This window comes from Myotis yumanensis, unplaced genomic scaffold (genome assembly GCF_028538775.1).
Source record: "Myotis yumanensis isolate MYYU_CA2020_CCGP unplaced genomic scaffold, mMyoYum1.0.hap1 SCAF_11, whole genome shotgun sequence".
NCBI classification, from domain to species: domain Eukaryota; kingdom Metazoa; phylum Chordata; class Mammalia; order Chiroptera; family Vespertilionidae; genus Myotis; species Myotis yumanensis.
In genome coordinates this window covers 8,432,189-8,447,394 of record NW_027223762.1, presented here as the reverse complement: position 1 = coordinate 8,447,394, position 15,206 = coordinate 8,432,189, and positions in this window count along the sequence as shown.

Sequence of the window (15,206 nt, the reverse complement as noted above, 5' to 3'; positions counted from 1 at the left end):
CACTGGGGGATGTGCAGGAGGCGGCCAATTGAGGATCCTCTCTCAGCACTGATGTTTCTATCTCTCTTTCCCTCTCCCTTTCTCTCTGAAATCAACAAAATAAAAATAAAAATAGTCTCAATTATAAAAAAAAAAGATTAAGTGCCAATGGGGTTTTTTGGTTTATTTGTAGAGTAGTAAGGGGTGTTGCTGCTCACTGCTGCTTGCCTCCCCTCCTTGTTCTCCCTTTCCTCCTCTCCTTCCCCTCCTCCCCCTCCACCTATCCTCTCCCTTCCTCCCTCTCCTCTTCCTCCTCCTCTTTCTCCCTTTTAACACTTTTGTTATTGTTCTGAAACAGACATGACAGAATTTGTAACAAAGGTTTTTGAACACACCGTACAAATAAAACTTTGTGTGCGTCTAACAAACGGATTCAGTTTGTAGTGAGTGACTGCTAAGACTGGGGTTGTTTTCAGGGTTTGGGGGAGAATTTCATGGAGTTGAACGTAGTCCAGTGGTATTTTGTTTGCTCCCCAGGAGCCCCTGGACGTCTTTTCCATGACAAGGTCTTCCTATGGGAATTGTAGTGAGGAACTTTTCATGCCCTGCCCCCCTTTTCACCATCTCATAATGAAGACTACGGCTGGAATCCAGGAAACTGAATGGCAATCAGCACAGGACCCAGGACAATCACAACAGACACATTAAGTCAATAAACATGTCAGTGTACCAAGCACTCTGCTCAGCTCTCAGGAATAGTTGAAACATTTTTTTAAAACGTGGTGTTTGGCCTTGTAGGCTACCTCTTCTAGAGATATTTCATTTTATTATTTTATTTTATTTATTTTTTTTGTTTTATTTTATTTGGTTACATCAAGAATAGTCATCTCCAAAACAAAACTCCTTTAAGGAAAAGTCAGATTGCGCAGAATGAATTGTGAGGCCAATGTGAATACTCTTTACTCTTGTTAATACAGATCTCCCTAAGGTTGTGCATCAAAAGTGCTAAAGTTGCTCGCAATATGGATTTGTGCAGCCTCCATGGTGTTTGCCACAAGCCTGGAGGCAGCCATAGTCCCTGGGCTGGTCACCTGTAGCCTCAGTCTCATTAAATTACCAGTCGCCTGCACAAATATTATCATATTTCACGCAAACTGATGTCACTAAGGTCTATGCTACCTTGTAAACTCAAATAATTTGATGTTAACAGACATGCAAAGGAATAAACAAACAAAATAGTGGGAGACATTTCTATTCTCAAAAGATGGGATTCAGACTGGCTTGAGAGGCTAATTTTGTCAAAATATCCCCAAGCTACATGTATAGCTTCCCAAGTGTCGGAATCAATAATAGAAGCCCTTGTACAACTTGTTTCTTCCACACAAAAGATGAATTTGTTTGTGAATTATTCTTATTGATGATATGTAGATAATCCATTCATTTTATTTGCTGCCAGTGATACAGCTGACTGTCTCTCTCCTTTTTATTCCACTATTGATAGTCCCTTAGCCTCTGGAATTTCCCACTGTAATTGGCACTGCGGATATCTGCATGTGAACATGCTGCAGACATGTCAGGGAGATGGGTGAGCGTGGCCGGGGCACTGTCCTAGGGCACCTTCAGAAATGTGTATGTGCAGCTTGATGTCTGGGTGGACATTACTGGCAAGTGACACTAGGGGGCCAGGGATGCTTAGCATCCTAGGATAAATATCTGGCTACCTAAAGGATCAGCCATCCAAAACCGCAATGCTTCCCCCTGTAGATAAAAGTGCTTTAGGTCCTGTGCTTAGAAGCGAAATGCTGGGTGTGAGGAATTTAGTAGATGCACGCTCAACTTCTATCTCAAACGTTACCTTGTTTGTTGAACACATTCCCAAGCCTGGGAAGTTAGAAGCTCTCTTCGATCTACAGGGGTATATTTATTTTAGATCTAGCGGTCAGGTGGTCATGTGGGGACTTAGAAGGTGAAAAGTGACCTTGAGGCTGGACTGCTCTGCTGACAAGCAATCACAGACAAGGTCCCACTGTCAAGAGTCAAGATAGAGGGCATACCTTTCCCCTGTGAAGGATGGGCTGTTCTGTAGCCCTGGGACAGACAGCTTCCTGACTCTGGGGTAACAGCTCCTGGGGGTACGCTCTACCCTGGTTCCCCAGGGTCCTTATTGGGGCAGCGGGGCAGCATCCAAGGTGACCAGAAAGAGAGCTTGCTGCTCAAAGGTTCTGCCGATTCCTCAAGCCTTTCTGAATAGGTTACATGCCCCTACACTCCTGTTTTGAATAGCTTTCTTCTTCAAGTACTGACTCTTGTATTCATTATGTTCATTTGGAACATGGGTGAAGCAGTAGATTTTAGGAATTAGATATTTTTGTTTTCACTTGATTTTGCAATGCTGCCCTTTCAAATACACTTGACCCTTGAACAACACAATGGTTAGGGGTCTGACCCCCTGCACAGTCAAAGACCTGTGTGTAACTATTGACTTTCTAAGACTTAAGTACAAATAATAGCCTAGTGTTGACTGGAAGCCTTATTGATAACACATATAGAGTAACACATATTTTGTATGTTATATATTATGCTAGAGGCCTGGTGCACAAAATTTGTGCATGGGTGGGGTCCCTAGGTCTGGCTAGCGATCAGGGCCGGGCCAATGGGGGTCCAAAGGCCCTGGCAGGGTTAGAGAGGAGGCGACAGTCACTGGGCTGGGTGCGGAAGGAACAGAAGTTAGACGCTGATGCCACCACCACGCAGTTCCCCAACTACCCCTCTCCTCCGTCCCTCACAGCTGCACCACCACTGCAGCGGGCAGGTGGCAGGTCGATCAGGGCCTGCTGGCCTGGGGGAAAGACAGGGCGCAGGAGATTGGCCACTGGCCCCAAGGAGGGAGCCAGCCCTCAGGCCCCCTGGGAAAGATGCCACGTCTGCTGCCACCCACCCCTTGGTTCCTCATCCAGCTGGGCGCCAGCCTGGGGCCAGCCCCAATCAGGCAATCGGGGCCTGCTGGCCAGCTGGGTTGGAGAGACTGCAGGAGGTTGGCCGGCTGGGGGAGGTTGTCTATGGGGGCACACTGACCACCAGGGGGCAGCTCCTGCATTGAGCGTCTGCCCCCTGGTGGTCAGTGTGCATCATAGCTACCAGTCATTCTGGTTGTTACGGTCTTAATGGTCACTTAGGCTTTTATATATTTAGAGATACTGTATTCTTACAATAGGGTAAGCTAAAGAAAATAAGATGTTACTATAAAAATCATAAGAGAAAGTGCATTTACAGTATTTAATGAAAAAAAAGCCACATATACATGAACCTGCACACAGTTCAAAGCTTTGGTTTCAAGGGTTAACTGTAATTGGATCAATTTATACTACCATATATATGAGTTCTGTTTCTTCACCAACATCTGGAATTGTCAGATGTCTACCACTTCTCCTTTTCCTCACTATTACCATTATTATCTGTCAATCTGAACATTGTAAAATAGCAAACTGTCATCTCTCTTTGGGCGTCCTGATTATTTGCAAAGTAAGCACTTCTTCATGTTTACTCTTTTCTGGTTTTTTGTCCTTTATGTCTCTGTGATTTTTTACTACTTTAAGTACTCTATATATGTGTAATTATACTGTGTGTGTATGTGTGTGTAAGAGAGAGAGAGAGAGAAAGAGAGAGAGAGAGAGAGAGAGAGAGAGAGAACATGACTGGTTTACTTCACTTTGTGTGCTGCAGCAAATAAATGCCAGTTTCCTTCCTTTGAAGCCTAAATAATATTCCCTTCTATCTAGACATAGATATAGATATATAGATATAGACATATAGATATAGATAGATATAGATATAGATTTGTAGATATCTCGCATTTTGTTTACTCATTCATCTGGAAACTTGGGTTGCTTCATATTTTAGTTATAATGCTGCCATGAACATGGTTGTACAAATATCTCTTTAAGACCCCACTTTCACTTCTTTGCGATATTTGCCTTGAAATGGAATTACTGAGTCCAGTAAAAAATATAATCGGCAAATATGATGTGGTGATTATATTTTAAAATTTTTGAGGAACTGCCATACTGTTTTGTTTAGCAGCTGCAATATTTTACATTCCCACCCACAGGGCACAAGGGTTCTACATTCTCCACATCTTCACCAAACCTGCCATCTTCTGTTCTGTTTTGTTTTGTATTTTTAATATTAGACATCCTAAGGGGTGTGAGATGGTACCTCATTGTAGTTTTGACTCAAATTTCCTTGATAATTAGTATCATAAGTAATGTTTATGCTTATTTTGCATGAAGCTTGTCAAAGACAACTGATAATGTTGTTGGAATGCGAACTCATACGCGGTAAAGAAAAAGCTAGCAGTCGCTGTACTGATCAGATGGGCTGCTTTAGTTGATTAATTTCTCAGGAATTCTTAGATACAGGAACAATTGTTTCTGGTTGTCTGTTCTTATCTACAGAAGACTTGAAGGGACTTATTCCAATCTCTCATGAGCATATTTAAAATGAATCATCATTTGAGTCATGTGTATCACCATCAGTATCATATAATAAAGAATGTAGAGAAAATCAGCTGAGGACAGTGTAAAGCTAATTTTCTGAATGGGTGTGATAAGGAGAAGGAATTCTTCCTGTGTGATATATCAAGGTGATAATGTGCCCCATTAGGACAATTTGTTTTATATTTCTTAAAATAGATATGACTAAGGAAATGACAGATGGAGGTCAGGAAAAAATTCATGAAGACCTTCAACTAATATCCATAAATCAATGACTTGGTCCCAGAGAGTTGGCTAAAAATATATTTCTCTTTCAGATGAAGGAGATTAGGTTGTGAAAAGAAGAATGTGTTGACTGAAATGACTGTCATTAACACAATGCTACAGCACTATGAAGAACTAGGAATGTGACTTTTTTCTCTTTTACTTCTACTTTTCCAGTAATATACATACAGATCTCTGTTTCTTCTTCTTCTTCTTCTTCTTCTTCTTCTTCTTCTTCTTCTTCTTCTTCTTCTTCTTCTTCTTCTTCTTCTCTCTCTCTCTCTCTCTCTCTCTCACTCTCACTCTCTTTCTCTCTCAGATCTCTGTTTCTTCCTCTCTCTTGTGCGCGCGCACATTTCTATTTTGTAGATAAAACTATGTGACTTTATGGTCAGAAAAATAAATACGTTCAGCTAAATGTTTGATCCCGGGGAGGGGAAATAGTTAAAAAAAATAATTTAGGTTAAAATGGTCCAATAATGTTTAAAGGGGAAGAATCAGGAAAAAAAATATCCAAAAGAGGTTCTGTTGAAACAATACTAATGCCTGAAAAAGTAGACTTTGGATGTTTTTCATTCTATGAAGCCCATACCAGCATCAACTCTCAAAAGAAATCAGTATAAAGAGATTCGTATGTGAACTGACAATCTTGGGTTGAGAATGCAGTCATTAAGTTTCAATGTGGAATACCGACTTAAAAAAATAATAATTCCTTTTGAAATAACTGTAACCTTTTAAACTTATAATCAGCTACAACTTAAATTATAATGAAGGTACTTAACGTGTCAGGAAACAAGGAGAACAAGTTCAAATGGCAAGGTAGCACTGTGAATTTCTAGGTGTTTGCACTCTTGCTTCTATTTTTTCTTATTGCATTTCATCAGCATCACAAGGGGAAAAATCCTTTAAAGAAAGACATCCTACAGCTTATCACTCATGGTGGAGAAAACTCGTTTAATGCTTTTGTTGGCCATGATGTTGAAAATAAGTCTTGATTGAGGGAAGCACAGTTCTATATTGAAGTACACAAATAGCCATGTTTGCTTGGTTTATTCCCTAGCTTCGCTGCAAGAATGCAAATGTGCTTTTCCAGGCCTCATTGCAAGCTGTCAAGTGACAAAGCGAGGAGGGGCAGGAAGAAAATCAATTGAGCTAACCCAGCACAGAAGTCTACAGATTAATTATGTTTTGAGAAACCAAAAACAATGTTTTTTTGTTGACAACTTGAAAGATCGGTGCCTGAAACACTTCTTAATAGTATGTAAACAAATGGAGCCTAATTAACGGCAGGGAAGGCCGTCACCAAACCTACAAAGGGTGTAGAGTGAGGTTGTGACTTTCCTTTCAAATAAATGAATTGGGCTCAGAAGACCAGAGTCTTTTTATGGCTGCAACTAGAATTTACTAGTATATATTGCATATAGGATGGTGACAGATAGGCACTGTGATTTCAAATGCCAATTAGGTATCAGTGTGCCTATTCTTCCTATTGTGACTCCAGCCCTAGAAATTCAAGAATAGTGAAGTAGGCAGGTTGTACCTTCATCCTATCCCTAGCGCTTCTTAGTAGAGAGCTGACCTCTGAGACCTACAAGGGTGTGGGTCGTCCTCATCATTTTTGGGGGGAGGGTTCACTTGATAGATTAAGCTCAATTTAGTACCTAATTGTTATACAGCCATTGATTTAGTACATCGAAAAAAATTAACATACATTATTTTGGATCTTGGCCCACTCCTGATTTAAATATTGAGAAATTACTTGTTTATTAGCTAGTTGATGTTGACTGAGAATCAAGAAAGGTTAGCAATGTATTCTACAATAAAAAAGAAGGTAAGGTTGAGTTACAAAAGATTCGGTGGAGGAGATCTAACTATGTGGGACTTCAGAGAAGAACAGACCAGCTTCACAGAGGCTTTTGAACTTTACCTAGACCGCCGTGGTCAGCAAACTGCGGCGCACGAGCCACATGCGGCTCTTTGGCCCCTTGAGTGTGGCTCTTCCTAAGCCTTAGGAGTACCTTAATTAAGTTAATAACAATGTACCTACCTATATAGTTTAAGTTTAAAAAATTTGGCTCTCAAAAGAAATTTCAATCGTTGTACTGTTGATATTTGGCTCTGTTGACTAATGAGTTTGCCGACCACTGAGTCCTAGTGCATGTAGGCATTCAAGACTTTTTTTTTAGTAATTAAAATAAATAGTTGAATATGAATAGGAGACTTATCCAAAGAACTCAAAATGATCTGGCATGGTTTGGAATGGCAGACTAACACTCACTGACAGCCAAGGAGTTAAGCAATGGAAGGAGATGAAAATGAAAGAGGATGGGTTAATTTGCTTAAAGTGAAATGCAAGGAAATGGATTCTAGTTTTCACAATTTTAGCTGAGATCAATTGTTTTGCAGAGATGACATGCAGATCTTGCGGAGATGCACTAAATAAAGAGAAGATACCTTTCTGATATTTTATTTTTATGAAATGAGAAATTAGAAGATAGTATTTGGCAAAGCATTAGAACTATAGGATACTTTGAAGACATTTTCAGGCTTTTTAGTTAAAAATTAAATAAATATGGTCATATTACTTCTAACTCTAATTGGCTAAAATCTGCAGCAGAAAATTACAAATAACAGACTATTAATAGGACTCTTGTTTTTGCTCAATGTTTCATGTAACTTTCCTTTTATCAAAATGTATCAACTATACCTAAATTTTTAAAAAACTGTCTATTAATTTAAGTCATTCTGAACATGAATAGACACAATTATATAGTTGTTGCATGAATTTATAATTACTGAACACATCCATGCTGTGTAATCTGAGGCCTCACTTTATTAATGAATATGCCTCATAACTGTGCAATCCACATGATGTTTCAATGCAGAGATTTGAATGTGTTTGTTCTCCTGCATTTAGTACATTTGGTCGATAGTCATATTGCATGTGTTGATCAAGGGTCTTAATGCGGGTACTTATTACTCTTTTTGCCAGACCCATTCTCACCCCCACTCTCTGTAGTGAATAAACACATCACAAAGAAAATCCACTGCAAAGTACTTGCCCACTAAGTTGCGTTGATGAATATAAAATAATGTACCCTGTAGTCAAACAAGATAAATATGTGAAAAATTAATTTATAGCTTATCCTACATGTATACATGTATACATACATACATACATATATTTCAAAGTGAAGGCTGACATCCTAAAAAATTCTCCTTCTCACAGCAAGCCAAGTTACACTACTTTGCTAAGCAAAAGCATTAAATTATTCCCATCGTATGCATTGCCATCTGGCATGCTTGTACTTTTTTTGTGAATCACAGAAAAAGCAATTCAAAGCCAGACATTAAATAGACTCATAAGTAATCATCGACATATTAAGTAGTTTCTGAAGACAGGTTTGAACACGTACATTCCAGCAGGATTTTCTTAGCTTGATAGCCATAAGCTTGTTCATTGAGACAAATATTTTATAATCGTATTGTAAAATAATTTGGCAAACTGTTTCTATGTACAGCTGCTTGAAAATACTTATAACATGCTCTACTACAAAAATAGTTTTGTTCTGTGATTCACACTCCTCCCTTTTCTTTGATATTTTTCCATGTTTTATTAATGGGGAAAGATTCCTCATAATGAAGAGCGCCTTTCTCCTGCAAACACCCAGATTGTTTTGGCTTCCAGATCTTAGGATTCTGCAGATTTGCAAGAATGATGAATGAAGCTAACCTGCTTTATTCATGGATTGGGTTTCATGTTAAAGGGACCACTCAGACACACTCCCATTAGCTTTGTGAAGGCAAGATAATCATGTCACAGGAACACTGGCTCCATATTTTTACAGTTTTTATCTTGAATAATGTACCTTGATGGTTAACCAACACAGATATCCCTGCCAGCACCACTGTTCTGGAGTTGCCCATAATTCCACATGGAAACCATGACTGACTGGTCACACTAACTTACAAATCATTGATCCTCTTTAAACTTAAAAAAATATATATATATTTGTTTATTGATTTCAGAGAGGGAGAGAGAGATAGGAACATCAATGATGAGAGAGGATCATTGATTGGCTACTTCCTGTACACCCCACACTGGGGATCGAGCCCACAATCCGGGCATGTGCCCTTACTGGGAATAGAACTGTGACCTCCTGGTTTATAGATCGATGCTCAACCACTGAGCCACATGGGCCTAACTCTTTGACCATCTTTAAATACAGTCCTGGACCTTAACACAATCCTCCAAATATGGCCAGACCAGGTAAAAGATTTGAGGAGTTCCCACTTTTGATTTTCCTCATGGAAATATTACAATAATCGGCAGACTGCACTGGTCTTGTCAGGAGAAATTGCAAACTGTTGCCTAAAACTGATCTTAACTCAAGCAAATCTTAAAAATATTTATTAAATTATTTTGTTGTTTCATTTATATCTAAGCATAAACATTTATATTTAACCTTACTAGATCCCATTCTATTAGTTGTTTCTCATTTTGACTATTAGAAAATTCTCTTTGGCCCTAGCCGGTTTGGCTCAGTGGATAGAGCATCGGCCTGTGGACTGAAGGGTCCAGGGTTTGATTCCTTCAAGGACATGTACCTTGATTGCAGGCTCCTCCCCGGCTCAGGCCCTGGTTGGGGCTCCTGCAGGAGGCAACTAATTGATGTGTTTCTCTCACATCGATGTTACTCTCTGTTTTTCCTTTTCTCTTTCCCTCTCTCTAAAAATCAATGGAAAAATATCCTCAGGTGAAGATTTTTTTTAAAAAAGAAAATTTAAAACACCTTTCAGTAAAGAAAAAAAAAAGTGATAAAGATAGGACAGAGTAGAACAGGGTTAGACAAAAATAGGACAGAATATATATGAAAATGCCTAAAGCATCACCATCACAATTATGCATTTAACTTTTTTATGCTGCCTTTTCCAGACATATAATATGTGTTTGTGTGTAGACATATACATTTCTTGAGTGGGTGGGAAAAGGAGAGAACCTGGGAAGGTTTCAATGTGTGTTAGCATGACACATCCTATATGTGATTCTTAACTGTGGGGCTGAAATTTTATGTAATGGCCGGTGGTTCATTGCAGCATCAAACTAGTCCAGAAATGGATACCTGGGGTGTGTCGCATACAAAGGTATTAGGATGGACCTGACCTGTATTTCACCTTCCTTATTTCCTTCACAAACATTTTTATAACAAATGGAGCCATGAAAGTCTAAAAGTTTAGTAGGATATTACCATTACATGAAAAAATTTATGTGGGAAATTCATCCAGAGGTAACTATAAAACTACATCTTTAATGGGATATGGCCCAAACTGTTGTTATTTTTCTGAGAAAGCAAATATTCCATTGAGACTTTCTTGGTAACTGCAGTGGTTTACTTAGTGAAATCTATAAGCATTTAACTACTCTAGGCTACACACAGTGTTAGACACTATAGCTCAGGGGTCCTCAAACTACGGCCCGTGGGCCACATGCAAATACAAATACTGTATTTGTTCCCGTTTTGTTTTTTTACTTCAAAATAAGATATGTGCAGTGTGCATAGGAATTTGTTCATAGTTTTTTTTTTAAACTATAGTCCGGCCCTCCAACGGTCTGAGGGAACTGGCCCCCTGTTTAAAAAGTTTGAGGACCCCTGCTATAGCTTATTTAGACTAATAAAAGAATGTTCTTTTTTTTTCCCCTCAGGATCTTCCTCTCTATACAGGGATAGCAAAAAAATAAATAGTGACATGTGCAGTAATATAAACATGCACAGAGGTCTATGTGAATATCCCTGGGATACTACGAATTTTATCCTTAATCTATTCTTTCCTCTTCCACTTTAACTAGCATCCCCTGTCTCCCCTAGTCATCTATGTCTGTTCTGTAGTGAGTAAAATAGTACAAGGGGACATCGAAGAATGGTGGGTGGGCATACAGTGGACAAAGAAATCTAATTAAACAGAATTAGACTCTAACCTAGACCCCATGATCAAAGAACATTAAATTACTGTTAGGCAATACCCATTTAAGAACTCAGCAGCTAATTTGGCTACTGGTATTTTCTGGCACTTGCTTACTCCTCTTGCCACTAAAGACAAAGAAAGAGAGAGACATGCTGGGTATGAAACCAGGTCCTTTCCCTAAGTGAGCTGGAGTATCTCTGTGTTAACACTGCTCATTGCTGATTTTCCAGTGAGAGTACCATGTTGCACAGCCACTGATGTTTGCAGATCTAAACGTAGAAGAGGCAGGGAAACAGACAAGAGATCAGAGTGACCAGCTCTGCAAGTTAAGAGGACTCACAGAACTAGAGAGGGAGATGGCGAGGAGGCAAAATAGGTGAAAGTGACAAATCTATTAGGCTGCGTCCGAAGAGGGTACGAGAAAGCCCAGCTCCGCGCTAAGAAACCAAAGGGCTGACACTCTTTCACTATTTACATCTATGACTGTGGCCACCAAAATACTTTTCTTCACCCACAGTGCTACTTACTAGTTGAAAGGTTTGCACTGCATATATGAGTTATTAAGAGAGAAAACTCTGAAGCTCTGAGTGCTTTAGGGTAGAGACGGTTGTGATGAATAAAAGTTCAAACAGACCTCCCTTGCATTTCTGGGAACCCTTAGCAAACAGGTCCTCATCCAGGTCATCATCATAGATGAGAAGGCCAAGGTCCGAACCCTACAAATGGTCAATAATTGAGAACCATTGAAGGAAAAAAACTACATGCAGGAAAAAGGGTACCTGAAGAAAACCAAGAGAGACCAGGGAAGCCAAAATGAATGGTGTCACAGGACTCAGGGAAAGAACATTTTTGAAACATTGAGTGGTTAAAAATATCAAATATCAAGTAAGACTCAGGAGGGCAAATGGTCTTGACAACCAGGATCTCACAGATGATCATAGCACAGGTGGGGTGTCCTGAGAGCAGAGTAGGATCAAACCAGATGGTTGTGAGTTGATGAGTGAAAGGAAAATGTGAAAATTAGAGATGGTAAGAGTGCATAGTTATTCCAGGATTATTTCAGGACATCTTCTTTAGGATGAGAAGACCTGAGGATGTGTAAATAATTTTTGGATGCAATCATTATGCAGCAGTGAATAACTCCTTTATCTATGATGTCACTCACACAGCTCTATCTTAATCCTCTAAGTCTTCCATGTTCAAGCAGCATGCCTTTGGACATTTTTCTAGCTCTCAGGTTGTTCACCTGTAACTATGTTTCTGTATTCTCCCAACTGTTGTTCTCTTTGAAGACATTGCAGAAAGAAGCAAAAATCAATGTAGTGATGTGTCTTGGGAAGTACAAGGTAACAGATTCCAGAACTTGGGTGAATGAATTAATCTTTCAAAGGAGGAAGGTCTCTTTTACAGTATGGTGCAATAAAAGATGAAAAGATTTACCTATATTGGTTTGCCATTGAAAGAATTCCAGTTTCAATGGCATTTATTTTCTGTAAAATAAGAGGTAGAAATGACAGCTCCAAACAGATTACAGAGTTGGTGAGCAGAAGGCTTGAGGGGAATGGCCAAGATTTTAAAAAGCTAAAAACAGTAAAAGTTTACTGAGAAAACAGGATTTTCAGACAGTCCTGAGTGCCCATCTGACACAGGAGAAAATATATTTAAGGAAACTGTTTTTTGAAGCTCTGGTTTTTCTCTGAATAGGACATCCAGCCTGGTACTTGATTAGGGAAGAATGGTGATGGGTGTGTCTAGAATTAGCATCTGTGAGGAGTATTGGAGAGATTATTGACCCAGTGAAAAGATATTAGAGAGGGGCTGATTTGCAGTCTATTCAAAACTGAGAAGGTAGTGGGTGGGGTTGAATACTATATATATATATATATATACACACACACACACACACACACACACACACACACACACACACACACACATATATATCCCATGTTCAAATGCTGTTAAATCGCATTGTTTACCCATATCTTCAGAAAAAAATCATTTCTACTGTCATGGTAAACAACCTGCTTCCCTATTTATAATGGTCTAGAGGTAGCAACCTCAGCGCAAAATTATAGTTTATTTGCCTACAGATGTCAGGTGGTCATAATAATCTGGCCAATCGGTGTATATATATTAGAAGAATGGTGATCTTGGCCTGATGAAAAACAAGTTGGGATGAAGCCAATTGGAGAACTAGGAGGATAGAAAGTTTTAGTAAAACAAAAACAAAAACAAAAACACAACAGGATGTTTATATTTTCTAAGTGAAGCTTCTCTAGTTTTGAAGGACAAGGGTACACCAGTGTGAAGGAGTACACAGAAGTTTGGAGTAAAAGGTAACATGACTTGTTTTATGCTTGTTGTCTTTACATCATCATGAGTAGTTCCTCTTTCATTTTTTTCTTAATCAAATATTTAATAATTTGTTTGTTAATAAACATATGTACACTAAACCTAAAAAAATGGAAAACATAAAGACTACATTAATAATTCATAGACATGTAGAATGAGGGGCTCCATTTGCACCTATATTTGAAGTTTATAAATAACAACCATTACATATCTATACCTTGGATATAATTGTTTGTAATCTCATTATGCCACCAAACTCTCCTTAGAAAGGATGGTTCTACTTTGTCTAGTTGATGTGCTCTAAATTCAAACTGCACAGCTCCACTGTATTTGAGGATCTCTCTTTAGCTGAAGTATTGATCCCTTCAGCAATCTGTTTCCTGCTTATACATGCACACATGGGGAAGTTAGTGTGCACGAACGTGTGTGCGTGTGTGCGTGTGTGTGTGTGTGTGTGTGTGTGTGTGTGGTTTTGAAGTTTATAAGGATTATATACTCTTAGTAACTGGCACACAGAGTTGCTGTGCAGAATGACCCACAGTTCTATCCTAAAGCTCCAGTCCCATTGCTGTTATTGTCCTCACCTGCATATATGTACAACTGTCACATACAGGAGGAAAAAAACAAACACTAGGACCCTAAGTCAAAGTGGTTATTTACACTATTTTGCTTCAAATAAGATTCACATTTAAATATAATTCAAAAAGTTACAGTCTGAAAGATATTTTAGAATCCTATTCTATGACCTTGACTTTCTTGAAGAAAATTGATGCATAATTTCTGGGTAATTTAGAAATAAGTTACAACCTTTCTGGCTAGTTTTAAAATGAGCATTTTTACATTATCCAATTATATGACCAAATTCATCTCTCTGAGTTCACCGGTTTCTAGAACTTGCCTTAAGCCAATGTCAGAGATCTTCCAACAACCATGGAACCCACCCCTAAAAGGTACTGCAAAGTACCTTGTAATTGTTTTTCAAATTTAGAAAAACCATAGATTCCACTTAATCTGGAAATCAGGGGTTGAAAAGGGCCTGACATACAGGTTGGACCCACAAAGGCAGCTTTATATTTTATTACAGAGCCATAAAAAGTTTTGTCTTATGAATAAATGATGACGATTCTCAAAGACTTCTCTTAACATGGTGGCTGGGTTAAAAGAAGTACATTTTTACTTACACAGCACTAAAATGACTACCAATTTATTTTTTTTATCTGGAAAGAACATTTTAAGAGTCTCTGAAAGAGCAGAGAAATAATAATCAGAAGATTAAAGGGTATTTAAAATTTTAATATTAAATCTTTCACACAAACTTTTTCTCCTTGCATGAAAAGTATTAAATAAGTTACATTTAAATGCCCTACTTGTATTATATAAAAATGAGATACTTCTCATTTAAGATAAAGTGAATAAGATTTAAAATATGATGGATAAGGGTAAAGAATGAGAAGTATATCTAATTCAAATCACATTAATACCTAAATATAAAATATGAACAGCAGTTACATTTTCTAAAAAGAAGTAAACATTCAGTAATCCCCTCCAAAGTAAGTAAATTAGACTAAGGAGAAGAAATTTACATGGATTGAGATATTTCCTTGCTTTAATTTAAAAAAATTAAAATATATTTCATGTTTATCTAAATTTTTAGGGTTATTTTGTTAGACATACACAACTTTACTTTCATGAACAGGTCAACAAGAGGAAACAAGTTATCATCATTTGTTGGTTCTTTTCCTATTGGGCAATGGTTACTTTTGTCTTTTTTAAAGCTTTATTGAGGAATAATTTATATATAAAAAGTTACATGTTTAATGCATACTTTTTTTTTGTTGTTTGGACATAAGCATATCTTCATGATACCATCACCACAATCAAGTTTTTAAGCATATCTATCATCTCTAACACTTTTCTTTCATTCGTGTGTGTGTGTGTGTGTGTGTGTGTGTGTTAAGAACACTTAACATGAGATCCATCCTAAACATACTGTTACGATTCACTATGCTGCACAGCAGATCTCCAGGGCTTACTCATCTTGCATAAATTTTAAGGGTTCTTCGAATATTTGAAACATACCCTAACACGTCCTATATTGCCATGTAGACTACAACTATTTTTAAGTCAACTTTGACCAACCACACGAGGATC